General features: G+C 45.0%; 1 protein-coding gene and 1 long non-coding RNA gene across 2 annotated transcripts in view; both read left to right on the top strand.

The window, feature by feature from the left end:
• The window catches only part of LOC122559080, a 34,411-nt gene extending 15,215 nt beyond the window's left edge, over positions 1–19,196 (top strand). Inside the window, exons 4-6 of the long non-coding RNA XR_006314336.1 lie at positions 10,200–10,369; positions 16,995–16,997; positions 19,186–19,196. This is a non-coding gene — a long non-coding RNA (uncharacterized LOC122559080). The remainder of the gene's footprint in view (positions 1–10,199; positions 10,370–16,994; positions 16,998–19,185) is intronic.
• Positions 1–24,296, top strand: part of LOC122559054 (xanthine dehydrogenase-like) — a 360,223-nt gene that overhangs the window by 232,732 nt on the left and 103,195 nt on the right. The gene's annotated exons all lie outside the window — the stretch shown is intronic.

Raw genomic sequence — 24,296 nt, 5'->3', positions numbered from 1 at the left:
TGATAGGTCAGAGGGGAGGGTGGAGTGGATAGGTGGGAAGGGAGATTGGCAGGTAGGACAAGTCATGAGGATGGTGCTGAACTGGAAGGTTAGAACTGGGGTGAGGTGGGGGAAGGGGAAATGAGGAAAGTGGTGAAGTCCACATTGATGCCCTGGGGTTGAAGTGTTCTGAGGCGGAAGATGAGGCATTCATCCTCCAGGCGTCGGGTGGTGAGGGAGCTTGCAGAGGGGAATAGACAGGTTAAGTAAGCAGACAAAAACTTGGAATATGAAATACAATAGGAGAAAATATGAGGATATCCTCCTTGGCAAGAAGAATAGAGAAGAAAGTGGACATGAGGATTATCAGATAAGCCACAATTTCACAAATGGCAGAACACACTCAATGGGCTGAAAGGCTTACTTCTACTCCTGTTTTTTATTTAAATTGAGAAAGACTACAGAAAGCTATAGAACAGAGGATTTTTGGAGTCCTTGAGCCTGAATCACAAAAAGCTAGCATCTAAGATCAGCAGGTAATAGGGAAGGCAAATAGAATGTTGGTCTTTATTTCAAAGGGAATGGAGTATAAAAATAGGGGGGGGCTTTGTTAAAATTATACAAGGCACCAGTGAAAGCACTGCTGGAATACCGTGCACTGTTTTGGGCTCCTCATCTAAGAAAACATATCCTGGCATTATAGGGAGTCTAGAGAGCATTCAATAGGCTGATTACAGACAGGGAGGGATTGCCTTATGAAGTGGCATTGAATAGGCTGAGCTTGTACTCATAGGAATAGAGAAGAATGCAAAGTTCCATTATTGAAACATGTAAGGTTCTTAGTGGTCATGTAGATGGGAAAAACAAAACAAACTCACACTTGCTGAGTTTCTCGAGCATTCTCTGTAGTTGTGGAAAAATTGTTTCCTCTTGGTGGAGAATATAGGATCAGGCGGCATAATCTCAGCATAATGGTTCACAAAGTTAAGACAGAGCTGAGGAGGATTTTTTTTCTTTTCGAGGCTAACAAAACTGTGGAATTCTGTACCACCGAGGGCTTTAGAGGTTGGATTGTTAAGTATATTCAGGACTGAGGTAAGTATTTTTAGTCAAAAAGGGAATCAGCACTTATAGGTTAAAAAGGAGGAAAGTGGACATGAGGATTATCAGATAAGCCACAATTTCACAAATGGCAGAACACACTCAATGGGCTGAAAGGCTTACTTCTACTCCTGTTTTTTATATATTTCATTCACTTGCAGGATGTGGTCATCTTAACTGGCTAACATTTATTGCCCATCTCTATTTGCAAATGCAAAGGTGGTGGTGAGCTGCCTTCATAAGGCAGTTCCTCCCTATCTGGTATCAGCCTTATGAATGTTCTCTAGACTCCCTACAATGCCAGGATATGTTTTACTGGAACACTGCAGTCCATAGGCTGTAGCAAAACTCACAATGCCTTTAGGGAGGCAATCCTGGGATGTTAACCTTGTGACAGTGAAGAAGCAGTGACATATTTCCAAGTCAAGATGTTGAGAGGCTTGGAGGTGCTCTTAGGGTGCTCCCGTGTGTCTGCTCCCCTTGTCCTTCGAGATTGAAGTGGTTGTGGAATTGGAAGGTGTATCTAAGGATCTTTCGTGAGTTTCTGCAGTGTATCTTGTCGAGAGTACACACTGCTGCTACGAAGCGGTGATGGTGGAGGGAGTGAATGGCACCACATCAACAAGCAATCAAAGTGGGCTGCTTTGTCCTGGATGGTGTCAAGCTTCTTGAGTATAGTTGGAGCTGCATCCATCCAGGCAAGCAGTGAGTAGTCCATCACACTTCTGACTTGGACCTTGTAGGTGATGGACAGGCTTTTGGGAGTGAGTGGTGAGTTACTTGCAGCAGTATTCCCAGTCTCTGATCTGCTCTCCTCTAGCCACTATAGTTACGTGGTGAGTCAAGTTGAGTTTCTGGTTGATGGCACTGTCCCAAAATGTTGATGTCCGTGGATTTAGTGATTGAATATCATGGGGTAGTGATTAGATTGTCTCTTAATGGAGGTGGTTATTGTCTGGCAATTGTATGGTGTGAATGTTACTTACAATTTGTCAACCCAAACTTGGATGTTGTCCAGATCCTGTTGCACTTGAACCTGGACTGCTTCAGTGTCTGAGTCCTGAATTTTTCTCCTTATTGAGCATTGGTGCTGAACATTGTACAATCACTGGCAAACACACACTTCTGATTTTCTGGTGAAGGAAAGGTCATTGATGAAGCAGCTGAAGATGGTTGGGCCTAGGACTCTACCCTGAGGAACTCCTGTGGAGATGTCCTGGAGCTGAGCTGACTGACCTTCAACAACCACAGCCGTTTTCCCATGTTCTAGGTATAACTCCAACTGGCAGAGAATTTACCCCCGATACCCATTGATTCCAGTTTTGCTTGGGGTCTTTGATGCCACAGTCAGCTGAATATAGCCATGATGTCAAGGGCTGTCCCTTTCACCTTACTCCTGGAATTCAGCTCTTACGTCCATGTTTTGAACCAAGGCTGTAATGAGGTCAGGAGCTGAACCCAAACCAAGCATCACTGAGTGGGTTATTGCTGAGCAAGTGTAACTTGATAGCACTGTTCTTGACACCTTCCATCACTTTACTGATCATTAAGACTAGACTGATGGGGTGCTAATAAGCTGACTTACATTTGTCCTGTTGACCTTGGATTTGTCTTATGGCTTTATAGACTTACAGCCAAGATTCTGCACACAGGCAACGGATACGCAATGGTCATCAGGCACTCTGTTGGGACATGTGTGTCTTTCAGTATTTGCAACTGCGTTAAGCAGCTCTCTTCAGGATCGCCATACTCACCCTGAATGAAAAGGTGGCTAGTAAATGTGACCCACAATGAGCCTGTCTCACACTTTCTTGGCTGGGAAATTAACACTGCAGGATTAGCAGTGGAACCGGGAATATACGTCCAACATATGATCACCTTGGATGAAGTGGCCTGGAAACTAATGAGACACAACATCAATATTGCTACTTTAAGGAGAACCAAGCTCATTGGAAGAGGAGCTGAGGATGACCTTCTTTTGGGAAGGGAGCTAGGCTGTATTCGAAATGGATTTGGTTTTGTCATGGGGAGCAGGATCATTAGTATGCTCTCTGAACATCCTCCGGGGTTAGTGAGAGGCTGGTGGTGACTCCAAGTCAGCTGTAACCAATAACCCACTGAACTCAACAAATACTCCTCAATTTCAGGTTCCAATTATGAAGTCATGGAGAGGTTTGAGTGTGTTAGTGATGGTTTCTTTGCTTCCAATTCCAGGGACAACAATATCATTCTTCTGGGAGTTAGAATGCATGAATTGGATGTGACCACAAAATTGGAGTGAACCTATTGTCAAAACTGTCATGGGGGATGGTCAATGCCATTACCTATGTCTACTCTTGACCAGGTGCATCCATCATGGCCTGATTGAACACACACAGGCATTCACGTGTGGAAGCCCAATCCCCAAATCACTTTCTGGGCATTGACACATCCCAGACTACATCATGGTCTGAGGCAGGGATCTGTTTGTCATGAGGGCCATGCAAGGTTCTGAATTTTGCTTGATGGACCACTGATGTATGAGCATATAATGAACCACCACCTGGTACCAAGACACCAGAAGACCCAAGAAAAGGTTGTGTGATCACCCTCATCTAGCTGAGCATTATTGTCCACTTCATCCAAGGTGACCAGCCAGTGTCAGCAGCCAGTATGATCTGGATGGGATGCACTTCAAATGTAGTCATTTCTGATCAAAAACAAAACTCAACACCATTCAAATTGATGAGCTTCAGTTTTCAGATGACTATGACATGACGGCTCTCTCCATAATGCTCAACGTCATCAACATCTCCTGCAAGATAATTGGCCTGTCCAGAAATGTTTCTGAGACAAAGGATCGCCACCAGCTTTCCCAGGCCAATTGAGCAGTCCCCCATGCCACTCATATTGACAGAGTGGTTTGGGAGTGTGTGCAGTAGTTCCCATAACTCAGCAGCCACCTTTTTCAAGGGACTACCATTGATGGAGGAGTCCAGCCACAAGTCATCTGTTCCAGGGCTGCTTTCTTTCAGCTGGGTTGTTATGTATTTCACAACAGGGACCTTGGAAACTCAACAAAGACCCTAGTCAATAAAGCTGTTCAGTTGACATTGCTGCATTGCTGCAAAACCTGGACTGACTACCAACATCATACAAATATCTTTGAGAATGTTTCATCCAGTGGCTCCTGCTTTGAACCCTAAGGATCAAATGGGAGTGTCCTCGAGGCAACTGTGTCTCCCTGAAGCCCTGGTCCTGAAGAGCCAATTTTGATGTATGGGGCATGGCATCCAGATGCCCCAGAAGACCCCCACTTCCAAGCAAAAATTCTTCCCCAGCTTGGTTAAGGTCAGCACTTAAAGGATGGCCAAAGGAAAAGGGATAAGGATACACTTGTCATGCTAAAGTATGTAGGCATTAATGCCACTGACTGGGAGGAGAAAACTGACAACACTCAGTGTGAGACTCCTGAACCAGCAAGGTGGATGACACTTTGAGGCTCAGCAACATGACCACATGTGGAAGGCAGTGGCAGAGGAAAGAGAAGGAAGCCAACTCTGGGGTTTACAGTTCCATTTCCCCATGCAACAAAGTTCTGCCACTATGCAAAACCATGCGGTGATAAAATTAAGCTCCTCTTTCATTTGAAGGCTCAGGTATCCTGACAGATGTTCATAGCTATCATAGAATCCCTACAGTGTAGAAATAGGCCATTTGGCCTAACAAGTCCACACCAGCCCTCCAAGGAATATCCCGTCCAGACCCATTCCTCTACCCTATTATTCTGCATTTCCCCTGACTAATGCACCTAGTCTGCATATCCCTGAACACTATGGGCAATTTAGCATGGCCAATTGACCTAACCTATTCATCTTTGGATTGTGGGAGGAAAGACACCCGGAGGAAACTCACGCAGACACAGGGAGAATGTGCAAACTCCATACAGACAGTCGCCTGAGGTTGGAATCTGAGGGACCACTGACCAATTAGCTTGACTGTGTCATTTATAACTGAACTGTCATGGCCAGTATACAGGTTCAGCCACCACCTCCAAAGTCACAAGGAGGTGGGACCATGTTGGAGAGCTGGCACACTGTTTAAGGACATGACATTGGACTTCACCATCTTCCAATTCTGCTCCTCAGCGAAAGAAAAATCCAACACATCTTTCCTGAGTGCCAGGAGTCCTTTGCAAGATGGCCAGAAAGAGCAACTAGACAATGAAACCTATTGGTCAGTGAAGGCCACAAACATTAATCCACTTTATTGTTTTCTTTTTTGGTCTTGATGACTGTACCCCCTACTTAAGAGAAAAGGTACAAGGTTTAATAGATGCTTCGTACTTGCATTCATTTGAGTGCATAGCCACCATGCATGCCTGCTCAATAATGCGATTGAAGGGGCCCTCCTGTCTCACTATCATACATTCCCAATGGTTGTTTTCCCATCTGTCAGGTGTCTTGAACATTGTATGGGAGTAGGAGACTAATATAATGTGCATCCATCTATTATCTCCTTGCATTTGTTTAGTGGATTTGTGTTCTTTAGGGAAGAAGCAGGACATTGACCCACATTCCTTGTGTCTTGGAAACAGTTTTATTCTCTTTGTGAACGCAGAAGGACATAGTATAGCACTTTTACATCTGAACAAGCAACACAAATATTGTGAGTTGGACACTCACTGTCGAATACTGTGAAATTTAAATGAATTCCGTCAATATTGGCTCACACCTTTTGGGTGCTTGCGCAGACAAGCAACTGTGAAAACATGTTGTTTTGCAGCGATTGCACCCACCCAAATAAAAACAGATTTCCAAGAAAATGACACATAATAAGAAACTGGTCACTCCACCCTGTTTGACTTAAACATGACACTATTCACTCATCTCCAATTCCATGTAACTTAGCCCCATGTTCACAGACGGTTTTCCTTGTCTTCAAGAAAAACTACCATTTTCTGTGACCCTTACAACTGACCACTAATCGCTCCACCCCACTAGGTCCTAAGCCATTAGAACTTTGTGGGTGGCACAGTAGCTCACTGGTTAGCACTGCTGTCTTACTGTGCTAGGGACCCAGGTTCAATTCCAGCCTTGAATGACTATCCGTGTGAAGTTTGCAAGTTCTCCCCATGTCTGTGTGGCTTTCTTCCCACATTCTAAAGATGTGCAGGTCAGGTGAATTGGCCATGCTAACTTGCCTATAGTGTTTAGGGATGTGTAGGTTAGGTGCATTAATCAAAGGAAAAGTAGAGGGATGGGTCTAGATTGGATACTGCTTCCAGCTCCAGAATATAGTTGAGACCCTTCATGATTAGAATTGACTTATGCCCTTGAATGATTAGAATTTTGCAGAACTAAAGTACGGATAACTGGTTCAATTTTAGGTTTGGCAAGTCATAGCAAGTGAAGTGCCATAGCAATCAATGCTGCGGTTTCAATTATTCACACATTATGTTAATGGATTGAATAGAAGGTACTGAATGGATTGCAACTAAATTTGCTCATAATACAAAATTAGATCAAAAAGCAAGTTTTAAAGACAGGAGAAGGAGTCTTCAAAGAGTTTTTTTTAAATGCATTCATGGAAAAAAAGTATGCTAGCTACATCATCATTTTTTACCAATCCCTAATTGTTCTTGAAAGGATGATTTTGCTTTCCTAATCTGCTGAAGTCCTTGTTGTGTAGGTACACCCACCCATACTGTTCAGATGGCACAGCAAGATTTTTTTAGCCAATGACAGTGATGGAACAGCAATGTAAGTTCCAAGTGCAGATGGGGTTCAGCTTGGAAGCAATATGCAGATAGAGGTATTCCCATGCATTTGCTGCCCTTCTAGATTGTAGCAGTTGTGGATTTTCAAGGAACTGATGAAGAAACGTTAGTGAATTTCTCAGTAAGCTTGTAGATGGTACACTGCTGCCACTGGCTAGCAATGGCAAAGGCAGTGGTTATTAACAGTGGTGGAGGGGGTGTCAATCAAGCTTCATCCTGAACATTGTCAAGCTATTTTGAAAAACAATAACAGAAAAAACACTGGGTTCATTTTGGGTGAGATAGAATTGGAATGCAAAAAATCGGCACAGTGGTTAGCACTGCTGCCTCACAGCGCCAGAGACCCGGGTTCAATTCCCGCCTCAGGCGACTGACTGTGTGGAGTTTGCACGTTCTCCCCGTGTCTGTATGGGTTTCCTCCGGGTGCTCCGGTTTCCTCCCACAATCCAAAGATGTGCAGGTCAGATGAATTGGCCATGCTAAATTGCCTGTAGTGTTAGGTAAGGGATAAATGTAGGGGTATGGGTGGGTTGCGCTTCGACGGGTCGGTGTGGACTTGTTGGGCCGAAGGGCCTGTTTCCACACTGTAAGTAATCTAATCTAATTCAATCAACATTAAGATTGCTTAGAAACTTGGTTACACCATAAATTGACATTGACCCCACAGTTTGGAGAATTGCCCAGAGATGTTTAATCCAGGAAAAATGGAACATGTCCAGTTTTCCATTATCATCAGCAGAGCGATAGAAGGAGCAGTGATATTATGCAGCTCCCACTCAGCAGTAAGTTGTTCACCGATATCCATTTTGAGTATCCACAGGCCACAGAGTTCCAACCTTTTACAGTTTACGTTTAAAAATGGAAATAAAGAACTGAATTCCAAATGACATGTGATCTGTTATAAAGACAGCATTAGACTATGTGATGCCAGTAAACCTACCAAACCAAAGCTAAACTCACTGCAAATTGAGGAAATCTCTCCTCTGGTTGGAATCAATGGATCCTTGCACAGAAGAAGATATCTGTCGTTATCTAGGACATCTATGCAGGAGTTCCTAAGGGCAGACCCAACCATCTTCAGTAACTTTATTAATGACATTCTCTCCATTATAGTATCAGAAATAGAAACGTTTGCTAATGATTATATGGTGTTCAGTAAAACTTTCAACTCCTCAGATGTAATCTGTGTTTATCTGCAGTCAGGCCAACGTCAAAAAGTGTGGCACTGGAAAAGCAGAGCAGTCAAACCAGACCAACAGTCAGGATTGGCTATATGTAAAAAGTAGCATTTGTATCATGCAAAAGCTAGACAATGACCATGTCAAGCAATACAGAGTACAACCATCTCCTGACTTGTTCAAGAGCATTACCATTATTAAGGGTTACTAATCAGCAAACTATTCACTGGGCTGTCAGGCAAGTACTGAGGCCACAAGAACAGGTCAGATGCTGGGGTCTGTATTGAGTAATTCACCTCTAGACTCCCCATTACCTGTCAACTAATTTACAAAGCTCAACTCAAAATTCTGATGCAATACTCTTCACCTGTCTGAATGAGTACATCTCCAAAAACATATTAAAAAGTTCAAAGAGATCAATGAGAAAACACAATTCTGCTTGATCAGCTCGCCTTTCACTGGAACACAGTGAGCCGCGTCGCGATGCATGAGTGCAACGAGTCCCGGAACAGTGCATGGACAGTGAGTCCCGGAGCAGTGTGAGGACAGTGAGTTCCGGAGCAGTGTGAGGGGAGTGAGTCCTGGAGCAGTGTGAGGTGAGTGAGTCCCAGAGCAGTGTGAGGGGAGTGAGTCCCAGAGCAGTGTGAGGGGAGTGAGTCCTGGAGCAGTGTGAGGTGAGTGAGTCCCAGAACAGTGTGAGGGCAGTGAGTCCCGGAGCAGTGTGAGGGGAGTGAGTCCCAGAACAGTGTGAGGGGAGTGTGTCCCGGAGCAATGTGAGGGCAGTGAATTCTGGAGCAGTGTGAGGGGAGTGAGTCCTGGAGCAGTGTGAGAGGAGTGTGTCCCAGAGCAGTGTGAGGGGAGTGTGTCCCGGAGCAGTGTGAGGGGTGTGAGTCCCAGAGCAGTGTGAGGGGAGTGTGTCCCGGAGCAGTGTGAGAGGAGTGTGTCCCAGAGCAGTGTGAGGGGAGTGTGTCCCGGAGCAGTGTGAGGGGTGTGAGTCCCGGAGCAGTGTGAGAGGAGTGTGTCCCAGAGCAGTGTGAGGGGAGTGTGTCCCGGAGCAGTGTGAGGGGTGTGAGTCCCGGAGCAGTGTGAGGGGAGTGTGTCCCGGAGCAGTGTGAGGGGAGTGTGTCCCGGAGCAGTGTGAGGGGAGAAAGTCCCAGGGCAGTGTGAGGGGAGTGTGTCCCGGAGCAGTGTGAGGGGAGTGAGTCCCGGAGCAGTGTGAGGGGAGAAAGTCCCGGGGCAGTGTGAGGGGAGTGAGTTCCAGGCTGAGCCTGGTGTCCAGGAGACAGTCCTGGATCCTATCTTGGAGCAGCTGCGTGCCGGTACAGAGTAGTGTGGAGGCTTAGATCGGAGCTGCGGTGGGGTCTGAGGTCCAGCGTGTGCGGTCAGACCATGTGTAGAGGCCTGTGCTGACCTGCTACACTGTAATGTCTGTTTGAATTTTTTTTTCCCTGACTGTAATGTCAGCCCTTTAACAATGTCTTGTTTCTAAGATTTTTTTTAAACTCTGTAAAGTAATGCAACTACTTTTCATTCCTCTATGTATCCAAGATTTGTACCTGGATACTTGTCCCTAAGATGGCACCATAAGAAGCAGACATTGTTAAAGCTTTTCACTGTACTTCTACAATGGAGTACACATGACAATAAAGGTTATTCTATTCTATAAAACATTATCAATGGCAGTGGTGTGCAGCATAGGTGAGGTGCACTGTAGGAATTTGATAAGTCTCCTTTGAAAACTTCCAATCCCTGACCACTGAGCAAAACCAGGTCACAGAGACTTGGCTGCAAGACCATCTACAAGTTCCCGTACAAGTCACATATCATCCTTCCTCAAAACTGTAATGGTGATTCTTCATAGGTACCCTGTCACTCGATGGAAATTCAGGAAGGGAGTTCGCTACTGTCTACTCAATGCCAATCAGGGAATTGAAATAAAGGCTGGCCCGATGTAAAAGATGTCTCATGTGGAAAATAAACACAGGGATAAATATGTTGCATCCAATAAGCTGCTTCTGTGTTTTGGAATCTGTGAAGTTCTTGGTTGGTCATTACAATTGCACCTGAAAGATAATTGGTTACATATAGCTCAGCACTCTCCACTGTATCTTTGTTAAGATTTAACAGGTTTTCTACTTCCACATCCTGTCTCATGTTCTATATTTCCTAACGTTTCCAAACAGTGACAAATATCGATCCCCGGACTCCGCTGGCTCCATACCTGCAATTCATGCTTCTCCTTCATGGAACAAAGACCATGTGTTTTGAAAGCTCCTGTGGAAGCTGTGCAGTGGTGCTTGAATATGATGACCCAGTGAGACCTGGAAAGAGGATTGTCAAGTCAGTGAATTCAGTAAGTTTATGAATGCAAACTTTTTTTCAAAATATATCTGCTTAGATGACGTTGGTGCCTTTTTAAAATTGTTTTTGGTTTGTGCACATATTTTCAATTGGATCTGCTCATGCAGAAACGATTTGACTTTATGCTAAACCCAGGGCTGTGTTTTTGTACCTCAGTTGGGAACCACATGGTAAACTTACATGGTGATTGTTCTGGGTCTGTACCCTACATGGCATATTCCATACATGCACCCCTGTATTTTTAAATGCCAGGAAGGGATTTTGGGTGGGCACCTGTCACTAGAGGGACAGTAAGAGATCATCCAGGCTTCCGATTGGCAATCCTACTGTCTGAGAGAAAGTGAGGACTGCAGACTTTGGAGATCAGAGTCAAAATCTGTGGTGCTGGAGAAACACAGACGGTCAGGCAGCATCCGAGGAGCAGGAGAGTCGCGTTTTGAACATAAGCTCTTCATCAGGAATATGGGGAGCCCCAAGGGGGCTGTGAGATAAATGAGAGGGGATGAGGCTAGGGGAAGGTGACTAGGAATGTAATAGGTAGGTGAAGGCGGAGGTGTGGTGGCATGATGGTGATCAGTCAGAGCAGAGAGTGGAGCAAATAGTTGGGAAGGAAGATGGACAGGTAGGACAATTCAAGAGGACGGTACCGAGTTGGAGGGTTGGATCTGGGATAAAGCGGGGGGAGGGGAGATGAGGAAACTGGTGAAATTGACATGGATTCCATGTGGTTGGAGAGTCCCAAGACGGAAGATGAGGTCTTCTTCCTCCAGTGGACCTGGTGTGTGGTTGGAGTTGGGAGTGGGGGCGGAGACCGTCTCTAGAGTGAGTGTGGTCATAGTATGTTCATTGGTGGTGTTCTAGTGAGTGACGTCGGTGGGGACAGAAGTGGCTGAGGCAACAGCAACTACTGGGGGTGAAAATGACGAGACGAGTTGTCTTTGCAACTCCAGCCCCACACCAGGTCCTAGCCCCCAGCCCTGTCATGATTCTACCATTCCCCCAGACCTCCCCCTCATTGAGGATGAATGATCAGTCCTCAGTAAAGGCCTCACCTGCATCCTACTACACCTCCACTTCAATGAATTCAACACACGTCGCGATATCAAATTTTTCTTCCACCACCTCCACCTCCGTGCTTACTTTTTCCATCAGGGCTCCTCCACACCCTCCTTTGTCACCTCCAACCTACTCCATCCACTTGGACACCCCATGAGCGTCTCTTACCACCCTCGATCTCTTCATCTCCAACTGCCACTGTGACATCGACCAGCTCGATCTGTCCCCCCTCCACTCCTTCCTCTCCAACCTCAACCTCATCATCAAACCAGTGGAAAAGAGGGTGGGGGGGGGTTGGCACAGTGGTAGTTTGGCACACTGACCTGTACACTGCTGAAGCCAGGTTCCAAGTCACAGACACCTCCCCCTACTGCCTCCTTGACCACAACCTCACTTCCCATCACCAAACTATCATCTCCCAGACCATCCACAACCACATCACCTCAGGGGATTTCACATCCACAGTCTCCAATGTCATAGTCTGGGAAACCCCACATCACCTAGCTCTATATCCTACTCCAAATTAACAAACCTGACTGCCCCATTCGACCCATTATCTCTACCTGCTCCTGCCCCAATGAACTTATCTCCTCATACCTTGACACCATCCTGTCCCCCTTGGTCCAGGATTTCCCCACATAAATTCGGGACATCACCCACGACTTCCACCTTCTCCATGACTTTTGGTTCCTTGGCCCAGTGCCTCATCTTCACCAATGAACATCGCCATGACAAAGGCCTCCAAGCTGACCCAATCTGTACCCTTCCACTGACACACTCTCAACTCTCAACAATTTTTCCTTCGAATCCTCCCACTTCCATTAGACCAAAGGGGCAGCCATGGGGACCCGCATGGGCCCAGCTATACCTGCCTCTTAGGTACGTGGAACTGTCCATCTTCCGCAGTTACACCTCCATCATTCCCCACGTTTTCCTCTATTACATCGATGACTGGATTGGCGCCACCTTGTGCTCTCACGAGGAGGTTGAACTTCACGAAAACCTTCCACTCTGACCTCAAGTTCACCTGAACCATCTCAGACTTGTCCCTTCCCTTCCTAGACCTCTCCATCTCCATTTCCACCAACCAACTCAACACGGACATCTACTTCAAGCCCGCTGACTCCCACAGCTACCTGGACTGGACGTCCTCACCACCCTCCAGTAAAAATGCGATCCCTAATGCCCAATTCCTCCGCCTCTGCTCCCACGAGGACCAGTTCCACTCCAGAACATCCCAAATGGCCTCCTGCTTCAAGGACCAAACTTTTCCCCTCCCATGTAGTCAACAATGCCCTCCAGTAAATCTCCTCCTCTTCCCATGACTCCACCCTTGAATCCCACCCCTCCAACTGCAATAGGACTAGAAGCCCCCTGGTCCTCACCTTCCAACCAACTAATCTCCGGATACATTGCATTATCTTCTGCCATTTCCGCCACCTACAATCATGCCCTACCATTAGGGGTATATTTCCCTCCCCATCCCTATCAGCATCCTGTAGAGACCATTCTCTCCACGAGTACCTTGTTAGGTTCATCACTCCCCCCACCACCAACCCACCCTCTACTCACTGCACATCCCCCTGCCACTGCAAGAGGTGTAAAACCTGTGCTCACATTTCCCCCCCCTCGCCTCCATCCACAGCCCCAAAGGATCCTTCCATATCTCACCGAGATTTTCTTGCACCTCCAAATACCTCATCTACTGTATCTGTTGCTCTCGATATGGTCTCTTCCAAATTAGGGAGACAGGACACCAACTTGCAGAACGTTTCAGAGAACATCTCTGGGACAAGCACTAAACAACCCCACCGCCTTGTGGCAGAACACATCAACTCCTTTTCTCACTCCACCAAGGACGTGCAAGTCCTCGGCCTTCTCCACCGCCAAATCCTAACAACCCGATGACTGGAAGAACACCTCATCTTTCGCCTTGCGACCCTCCAACCATGTGGGATCAATTTCGATTTCACCAATTTCCTCATCTTACCTCCCTCCACCTAATCCCAAATCCAACTTGTCACGGCCTTCTTGAACTGTCCTACATGTCCATCTTCCTTCCCACCTATCCGCTTCACCCTGCACTCTGACCTATCACCATCACCCCCCCACCTTCATCCACCTATCGCATTCCCAGCTACCTTTCCCCAGCCTCATCCTCTCCCATTTATCTCTCAGCCCCCTTTAGCACCCACCCCCTGACAATCCTGATGAAGAGCTTAAGCTCAAAATGTCTATTCTCCTGCTCCTCGGATGCTGCCTGACCGGCTGTGTTTTTCCAGCACTATACTCTTTGAACCCTGCTGTCTGAGTTGAGTGTTACCAATCTGAAAGTGGAAACATTGAGGGAGAAGGCCTTTTAAGTTTTCTGAGTTTTTTAAAATGGTCACAAATGCCTGGGCATGTGCCTGAAGGCACTTATCGTCATTAACTTCTGTCTCAGCTGGACACAGTTATTAAGGATGCAAAAGGAGCCCTCTGTATGCACAGTCTTGGTTTCCTCCTCCTTTCCATCTGAGTTGTTCTGCTGAACATCCATGCCAATGTGAACTTGCCACTTTTCCAGTGGGAAATCCCAGTCAGAATGGGATTCGATCCTTAATTAGTCCCTCTTTTAATGCATTTCCAGTGAATCACATACTTTCTGCCTGTCAGAAGACAGTTGATCTGACACAAACAGGTCTAGTTGAAAATGGACACAGGTAATGGTGGTAAAATGGCACAATATCAGTTGTGGGTGTTTCCAATCTGGACCTTCACATCAATTGAAAACCAGGTCTTCCATTGCTTTACTTGTCAATTGACTTGCAATCACAGATATAAACCTCTGTCAGGCATGTTAGTCTGACACGTTATCCACACGGTTGTATAAAGTTTATTTTGGTGATAATTGAGAGATATATTTAGCTTTATACAGTTAAAGGAGCAATAATAACTTCTCATTAAATGATCCAAAAATCCAAAGTTAAATAGATTCTTGCGGTCCGGTGGCATCAAAAATTGCATTCAGAATTCCTCAGAATTTTTTTCTTTATTCTTCAAGCATTGTGGGCCTCACTGGCTGGGCCAGCAAATAGAATCCATGCCTGCTTATCTTAGAGAAGATATTGGGAAAATGCCCCATTGCACTGCTACAGTCCGTTTCATGTTGTTACATCTTCAATGATATTAGGGAAGGAATTCCAGGATGTTGATCCAACGACACTGCAGGAATGGTGATAGATTTCCTCAGTAACGTGGTCAGTGGCTGGATGGATACCTGGAGATGGTTGGGTACCCATGCATCTGTTTCTCATAGTTCTTCTCGATGGCACTGGAACTGGGTTTGAAAGGAGCCTTTATGCATTACTATAGTGCATCTTATAGATGGTACACACTGCTGTTATCAGGTCTGTGAATGTGGTTTCAATCAAGAGGGCTGCTTTGTCCTGGATGGTGCCAAACTTCTGAAGTATCACTGGATCTGCACCCATCCAGGCATGTGGGAGTATTGCACTATAATTGTGACTGTGCCTTGTAGTTGATGGATAGATTTAAGGGAGCCATGAGATAGTTACTCACTATAGGATTCTGTGCCCCTGATCTGTTCTTTCAGCCAGAGTGTTTGTATGGCTAGTCCATTCAGCTTCTGATCAATGGCAACACTAGGATGTTGATCGAGGGTCATAGAGTTATTTTCATGAAGTTAAAATATTTAGAATGTGTACTTAAGTCCAAGAGTACAATGAAAAGTGTACACAGTTGCCACTCTCTGGTGCCATCTTACAATACAAAAACCAGAATTTAAAAAAACAAAACTAAGAAATAAACGAGTTAGAGCCAAAAAGAGAAGGAGAGTTCAGATCACCCCTGCCACCTCTGCCATGAATGCTGAGCCTACACTGCCTCATGCTAATCTTATAGTTTTATCTCAACAACGTTAAGTGGTCTTTGGACCATTCAAACTTAGGCCTCCACCCCAATGCCTCAAGTCCCTGCCTGCTGCCACCACAGTGTCAAACTTGCCAATGCAGCTGCCACCAATGCTGCCTGCTCCCACGCTGCCATCACCGCCTCTGCCATCAGGCCCCTCTAGCCTAACCATGGACCTGGAGCCTCGGTTCAGCCTGTGAGTCTGGGCAGGGGATTAAGCCTGAGATCTGCTCTTTGTTCACCGGGAAACATCAGGCCTGGGGAGATCCGCTGCTGCTTCAGTCCATTATTCCACACAGGGTCTGCTCTTACTGCTGCAAAAGGTAAGAGCCTTTAAAGTAAAAGAAAGCAAACGTAAAATGAAGCAAAAGAAAAACAGACAAAAGAGAATGAGCACCAGGCTTAGGAACTTGAACGCTGTAACTCCACTCCCGCCATTTTGACATGGTCAATGATTATGTTTGCAGGAACATGGCAAATAGACTTTCTTTATTAGATTAGATTACATTACAATGTGGAAACAGGCCCTTCGGCCCAACAAGTCCACACCGACCCGCCGAAGCGAAACCCACCCATACCCCTACATTTACCCCTTACCTAACACTACGGGCAATTTAGCATGGCCAAACGTGCAAACTCCACACAGTCAGTCGCCTGAGGCGGGAATTGAACCCGGGTCTCTGGCGCTGTGAGGCAACAGTGCTAACCACTGTGCCACCGTGCCGCCCACTACATAATCTACAGATTATGAATGCAGAAAGTTGATCATCATAAAGGTACAGAGGAAACATAGATATGAAAATCTATGACAAATTGGAAGAGATCTTTGTTCTGTTTAATCAGATTTTGTTATGATTGAAGTTGCCATAGAAGTTGCATTTGCTGATCTTAACTCTAAAATGAAGGTCTGGTGAAGAAGGCATTTAGTCCACTTGCCTTTATTGGTCAGTGCATTGAGTTTAGGTGTTGGAAGGTCATGTTGTAGCTGTACAGGCCATCGATTAGACCACTTGGAATACTGCATTCAATTCTGGTCTCCCTGCTATAGGAAAATTGTTGTTAAACATCAAAGGGTTCAGAAAAGATTTACAAGGATGATGGCAGGTTTGGAGGGTTTGTGCTATGGGAGATGCTGAATAGGCTGAGGTGATTTTCCTTGGAGGGTCAGAGGCTGAAGGGTGACTTTATAGAGGTCTAGAAGATCATGAGAGGCATAGATAGGATAAATAGACAAGGTCTTTTCCCCAAGGTAGGGGTAGCACAGTGGCTCAGTGGTTAGCACTGCTGTCTCACAGCACCAGGGTCCCAGGTTCGATTCTAGCCTCAGGTGACTGTCTGTGTGGAGTTTGCACATTCTCCCTGTGTCTGCGTGGGTTTCCTCCGGGTGCTCCGGTTTCCTCCCACAATCCAAAGATGTGCAGGCCAGGTGAATTTGCCATGCTAAATTGTCCACAGTGTTTGGTGCATTAGTCAGAGCGAAATGGGTCTGGGTGGGTTACTCTTCGGAGGGTCGGTGTGGACTGGTTGGGCCTAAGGGCCTGTTTCCGCACTGTAGGAAATCTAATCTAATCTAAAGATCTTAGGTTTAGGGTGAGAGGGGAAAAGATTTGTAAGGAACGTAAGCGGCAACATTTTCACACAGAGGATAGTGTGTGTATGGAATGAGCTGCCAGGAGGTGGTGGAGGTTGGTACAGTTACAACATTTAAAAGGCATTTGGATGGGTATATGAATAGAAGGGTTTGGGGGATATCGGCCAAGTGCTGACAAATGGGACTAGATTAACTTAGGATATCTAGTATGTATAGACAAGTTGGACCAAATGATCTGTTTCTGTGCTGATCTTCGCTATCACTCTCTAAATGCATTCAATCATGAGCATTCCCTGCAACAAATCCTGCCTATTTACCTTTCATCATGAATAATTGGAGTACTAACCTTAGGCCACTCTGGACTGTGAAGTAATGAGAAATTCTCCAAATAACTTAGTTTTAATTAGACCTCTGAGCTCCAGGAATGAACTGACATTCACATTATATCCTGCTTTGGGCAGAACTAACAAAATTCAAACCTGACTGTTACATGCACATATCTATCACTTACTAGAATCACAAAAAAAAATTCTAACTATCAATTCAATTGAATTATTCTAGTTTTTTTTTGTATCTTTTTGTATTATTTTGATCATTTGCCCTAATTGAATTATAAATAAATTAGAATTATGCTTTCGGTTTGAACCCTATATTAGTGCTCACATTTTTGGCCCTTAAAACCAAAATGTTTTTTTTAAACAAGAGGACTGCTACAGAAGCAAAATAGCTACATGTGTAAATTCAGGAAAATGCTGTGTGGGACCAATGGGATGTAATACCTAATGGTATCAAAGAAACTTCAAACAGACTGGCCTTCAACTCCTGTACTACAAAGGCAATGGGGGACTGATGACATCCTCAACAATAAACCACCCCTTGCAGTTTATGACCCAAACCGCAGACACATTTTGTGATTTCCTTTTGAAAGTGATTGAAAAGCCAATTTCAACTCGACTGGAGTCTACTAGTGGGATTGAACACTTCTGTTTTCATGTTGGCATGCTATAAAGGTCACAGTCAAAGAACTACCCTGTGTTGTCGGATTCACTCATTCAAAGTTCTGGATGTCAGCTAACTATGAACCAGACAAGAGGACTTTGTCTTCTAAACGCTGAAATGAAATCATGATCAAAAGGAATCAGATCTGCAAGTGCTAGAAAGTGGACTAGTGTAGATTTATACTAGTTTGTTGTCAATGTAGACTAGATGGACTGAAGGGCCTCTTCTGTAATGAATGATTCTATGAGACAGAGATTGAAGCTTTTTTTGACACTTTCAAGCTGATGACACAGTAGTTCACCTTTGGTCTTTGATACTGCTGTGTAAGCATTCAGGGAATGCAAACTGGTGCATGGGAAATGAGAATAGAAAATCAAATGCTGGACTGTAAGATTGCTGCATGAGAAATAGGTTCCACGCCCCCCAACAACCCACCCTCCACTCCAGCACCTTCCCCTGCCACCGCAGGAATTGCAAAATCTGCGCCCACATCTCCCACCTCACCTCTGTCCAAGGCCCCAAAAGAATCTTCCACATCCATCAAGGTTTCACCTGCCCTTCCATACATGTCATTTACTGTACCTGTTGCTCCCGATGCAGTCTCCTTTACATTGGGGAGTGAGGACACCTCCTCGCAGAGCGCTTCCGAGAACATCTCCTGGACACCCACACCAACCAACCCCACTGCCCCCTGACTGAACACTTCAACTTCCCCTCCCACTCTGCTGAGGACATGCAGATTCTGGGCCTCCTCCATCAGCACTCCCTTACCACCCGATACCTGAGGAAGAATGCCTCATCTTCCGCCTCGGAATCCTCCAACCCCATGGCATCAATGTGGACTTCACCAGTTTCCTCATTTTCCCTGCCCCCACCTTACCCCAGTTCCAACCTTCCAGCCCAGCACCGTCCTCATGACCTGTCCCATCTGTCCATTTTCCTTCCCACCTATCTGCACCACCCTCCCCTCTGATCTATCAACTTTACACCCAAAGAGTGCTTTTCCAATGGGATAGCTTCATTTGAGCCATGCTATGACCAATAACCTTGTGAATTATATAACTAGGGTTGTAGAGAGTGCAGTGGAGTTGGAAGTTCAACTGAAGGGAGGTTTAAAATATCAAAATAAACACGAGAGAGCAGAGACACAGGGAGGGGTGGTGAAGATGCAAATGATAATCAAAGTGGTACAGGACTGAGCAGAAAATATAATCAGAGTGCAGCAGAAATTAAAATTAGAGAGAGTCAAGTTATATCCATCCATTTTTATTTGTGCTGTCAATTCATCTATCTCGTTCCACATGTTGTGTGCATTCAGATAAAGAACATTAAGTTTTTACTTAATCTTTGACTCTCTCTAATTTTAATTTCTGCTGCACTCTGATTATATTTTCTGCTCAGTCCTGTACCACTTTGATTATCATTTGCATCTTCACCACCCCTCCCTGTGTCTCTGCTCTCTCGTGTTTATTTTGATATTTTAAACCTCCCTTCAGTTGAACTTCCAACTCCACTGCACTCTCTACAACCCTAGTTATATAATTCACAAGGTTATTGGTCATAGCATGGCTCAAATGAAGCTATCCCATTGGAAAAGCACTCTTGGTAGCTTTTACAGAGGTAGCATTGCAAAGTGACCAGAAGTGACCATAATCAACACATTCAGATCACCAGAGGAACAGCTATAGACCATTCAGCCCTTTGAGTCTGTTTCACCACTCAGTGAGTTTATGATTGATTTGTGACCTAACACCATTTACCTGCCTTTAGCCTTTACCTCCAAATATCTTTGCTTAACATTTTATCTACCTCAGATTTCAAATTAACAACTGATCCGGCATCCACTGCCATTTGTGGAAGAGAGTTCCAAGCGTTCACCCACTGTGTGTAGAAGTGCTTCCTAACATCTCTCCTGAATTCTCATACTATACCCCCAGTTCTAGCAACCCCAACTCGCAGAAATAATTTACCTTGATGCTGTTACTTTTGCTGTTAATATCTTGATGAATTTCATCAGATCACCGCTTAACCTACTAAATTCTAGTGAAAGCAGACCTCTCCCCATACTTTAACCTCTAAAGTTAAGGTACATTCTTGTAGACCATTCTCATACTCTCTCCATGGCCTCTTTGTGGAATGCTCTGTCCCAGAGGGCAGTGGAGGCCCAGTCTCTGGATTCATTTAAGAAAGAGTTGGATAGAGCTCTCAAGAATAGTGGAATCAAGGGTTGTGGAGATAAGACTCCACAGGATACTGATTAAGGATGATCAGCCATGATCATATTGAAATGTGGTGCAGGCTCGAAGGGCAGAATGGCCTACTCCTGCACGTATGGTCTATTGTCCATGGCCAATATATCCTTCCTACTCAGATTTGCTCACTGTATTACACAAGGTTTTGTATAACTGCAACTTGACTTCTCTATCCTTAAATACTAGTCCCCTAGACATAAAACTATTTCATTAGCTTTCTTGATTGTTTTGTACATCTGTTTCTGGCATTTTAATGACCTAGATCCTGAAGTCTTATTGGACATTCACTGTGTTTAGACCATACAACTATTAGATATAGAAGCAGAATGAGGCCATTTGGCTCATCAGGTCTGTTCCGCTCTTCGATCATGGCTGATATGTTTCTCAACCCCATTCTCCAGACTTGTCTCATAGCCCTTGATCCCCTCATTAATCAATAACTTATCTTTAGTGATGGAAACAGGTAGACCTTTGTGACTATGAAATTCTTGATTGGAATTGTTAGTCTGGGCCAATCAGGAAGCCCTAGCTGACAGATATAAACAGGAGATTCACTTCGTGTCTTTCACTGTGTCTCACACCTGCGCACACACACCCTGGGTGCTGGGGGAAGAAAGAAAAAAAATAAAAATAAATAAACAGGAGATTAATAAGCACCAATGCAATTAGGTGGTTCTGTGGGGGTAAAAAAGAAAATAAACAGGAGATTGCACACACACAACATGGGTGCTGAGGACAAAATAAGCACTACCGCAGTTAGGCGGGAGTGTGGGGGTAATAAAAAAAAACACAAAAAAAGAAAAAAAAAGAATAAAAAGGAAAAAATAAACAGGAGATTCAGAGTCTCCTGACTTCAGAGACTGGCTCTGAGTTGGCTGGTCACAGCCAGTGCACTATGCATATATAAATAAAGGGTGACTTGATGACAGGATAGCAGCCTCTGTGCAGTTATTTCAGTGTTGGCAGGAAAAACAAATGACATGGCTGAAGAACATTTGCTGACAGCAGATATCTTTGAGTTGGGGTAAGTATTTCTCGCATCATGCCTTTATTAGGGAAGCTTGACTCATTCGATCCTGCCATCGAAGATCGGGCCCAGTCTGTGGAAAGAATGTGATATTTTCTTCCAGGCAAATGACAGATGAAAAGCAACAAGTAATCTTTCAGAGTGCTTGTGGACCTATTAAGGACTTAACTTTCGTAGAGGCACCAGACACTGAAACCTTGCTAGAGTTAGTGGTTTGATTAAGAAATATTACAATCCCAAACCTTCCCTAAATTTGAGACACTATTGGTCCTTTTAAGCAGTTCAACAACCAGGGAAATCCATGTTGGGATTTTTGATGAGGTTAAGACAACAGGCAGAGGCTTGTGACTTTGGTTTAACTTTAATGAGATGCAGAGAGACCGTTTGGTATGTAGGATTAATAACATAACCATGCAAAAGCACCTACGCACCGAAGCCCAACTGGAGTTCAAACAGGTAATAGGACTGGCTTGATCGTTAGAAAATGCGGCAACTGGCACATGGGAACTACAGGGCATCCCAATAGAAGTGGACATCCTTCCGGTCACCTCGAACAATATCCGACTGTCTGGCAAAACAAAAACAGCTGGTGGTAATAAAAGAAACAGAAGGGCCATCACAACCTGGATTGAAACTTTTCTGGATCCAGTGAGACTAGATCATTGTAGAGGACGGCGTATTACTGTGGGGAGCAAGGGTGATTGTCCCGAGCAAAGTTCAGCACCAGATACTGAGTTCCACCAGGGTCATCTGGGGGTTCTCAAAATAAAGATGTTGGCAAGAGATTCTGCCTGGTGGCCAGGATTGGAAGTTGGCATAATTGGTTGGGCAGTGCCCAGAGTGCCAGTGAAGATAAAAATTACTGCCAGCGGCACTCCCACTTTTGTGGGAATGGCTGGGTAAACCCTGGACACAATTGCATGCCGACTATGCTGGTCCTTCAATGGGCTCAATATTCCTGCTCATTGTGGATGCCAATTCAGAGTGGTTGGACGTGCTTAGAGTTTATTTGGCAAACTCAAGGATGATGATTGAAAAGCTGCGAGCATGGTTTGTGATATATGGTCTCCTGGTAGTATTTGTTATGAGTAAAGTGATGTCATTTACCAGCAGGGAATTCGAGTATTCCCTAAAGTCCAATGGCATTTGGCATTTTTGGACAGCTCCATACCATCCATTGACCAATGATCTGGTGGAAAGAGAGGTCCAAATGTTAAAGGATTAAAGAAGCAGCCTATAGCTTCACTTGAAACCAAACTACCCCAGTTCCTGTTTGAAAAATAGGACTGTCCCTCACACAACTGCAGGGAAACCTCTGACAGAGTTGCTGATGGGGAGAAAACTCTGCACCAACTTAAACCTGCTTAGACCTGATATTCCTGGCAGTGAAATGGCAGTAGGGATGCTAATGCTGGCTCCATGCCTCCTCTAATCAGAGAGACACTTTACTTTAGGGAATGAAGTTTGGTGCCGGAACCATGAAAATGGACCTGCATGGGTATGAGGCGAGGCCGACGCAAGGTCAGCTCCTGTGACGTACAAAGTTCAGGAGGAAGAGGCTGTCCAGAACAAACATGTAGATCACCTGAAAGCTGTTACCTCACAAATGGGGCAAGAAAAAATCATCTTGGCCCCTCAGAACAGCCAGAAGGCCTGTCAGAAATTGTAGGTGCTCCCCCTCCATCTAGTGTCAAGGAAACCTCAGAGTCTGAGATGGATGCAGCCTCGATACCATTACCACCGGAAGAAGAGGAGGAAACTCACAAGATGCTTTGGATGAAGAGTTGGGTGGTGGTCTGGTACACAATAACTGTGTCAGAGTCTGAATCAAAGGAAGTGGACCCGGAGCAAAAACATCTCAGGAGAAACTACCGGAGAAAGACCAGGATTACATCCCTGAACTGAGGGGGCAAATTAACGTGGTGATTGAAACCAGATGGATCTCATTGACTCTGAGATCCTTGATTGGGGTTGTTAACCTGGGAGAAAGTGAGGACTGCAGATGCTGGAGATCAGAGCTGAAAAATGTGTTGCTGGAAAAGCGCAGCAGGTCAGGCAGCATCCAAGGAGCAGGAGAATTGATGTTTCAGGCATAAGCCCTTCTTCAGGAATGAAGGTGCTGGCAGAGTTGCTGATGGGGAGAAGACTCTGCACCAGCTTAAACCTGCTTAAACCTGATATTCCTGGCAGTGAAGTGGCAGTAGGAACGCTAATGCGTTGTTAACCTGGACCAATCATCGACCCCTGGCTGACAGATATAAACATGATATTCAGAGAGTCTCCTGACTTGAGGGACTGACTCTGTGACATTGACTAATCACAGCCAGTGTAATATACATATGTAATAAAGGGGTGACTTGGTGACAGGATAGCAGCTTCTATGCAGCTACTTCACTATCTATTTCTGTCTTAAATACCCTCAATGACTTGGCCTTCACAGCCTTCTGTGGTAGCGTGTTACATGCATTCATCACCTTCTGACTGAAGAAATTCCTCCTCATCTCAGTTCTATTATTATTATTATTATTATTCTCTTATTACTATTATTATTCAATTTGAAGCTGTGCCTCAGGTCTCTCCGACTAGTGGAAACATCCTTTCCACATCCATTCGCTCCCAGCTTCTCATTATTCTGTAAGTTTTAATCAGATTCCTCCTCGCCCCTGTCCTTCTAAATTCAATCAAGTACTCAACCGCTCCTTCTATGACCTTCATCTCCACAATATTCTTTTAAATCTTTTCTGGACCGTGTTCAATGCCAGCACATTCTTCCTTCAATGTGGGGCCCAAAAATGCTCACGGTATTCCAAATTCAGGCTGACCAGAGCCTTATTCAACACCTCTGCAGTCTTATTCTAGCCCTATTGAAATGAATCTTAATAAAATGTTTTCCTTCCTAACTGCCAAATGAAGTCCTAAGTCCATTTGTGCTTCAAATTTCCAAAACCTTTCCCTATTTAGAAAATATTCTACACCTCTGTTCATCTTACCAAAGTACATATTCTCACACATACCCATACTATGTTTCATTTGCCACTCCTTTGCCCAATCTGCTAGCCTACCCAAACCCTCCGATAGCCTA

This window comes from Chiloscyllium plagiosum, chromosome 2, assembly GCF_004010195.1.
Source record: "Chiloscyllium plagiosum isolate BGI_BamShark_2017 chromosome 2, ASM401019v2, whole genome shotgun sequence".
Taxonomy (NCBI): domain Eukaryota; kingdom Metazoa; phylum Chordata; class Chondrichthyes; order Orectolobiformes; family Hemiscylliidae; genus Chiloscyllium; species Chiloscyllium plagiosum.
This window is presented reverse-complemented; position numbering and strand designations above follow the sequence as displayed.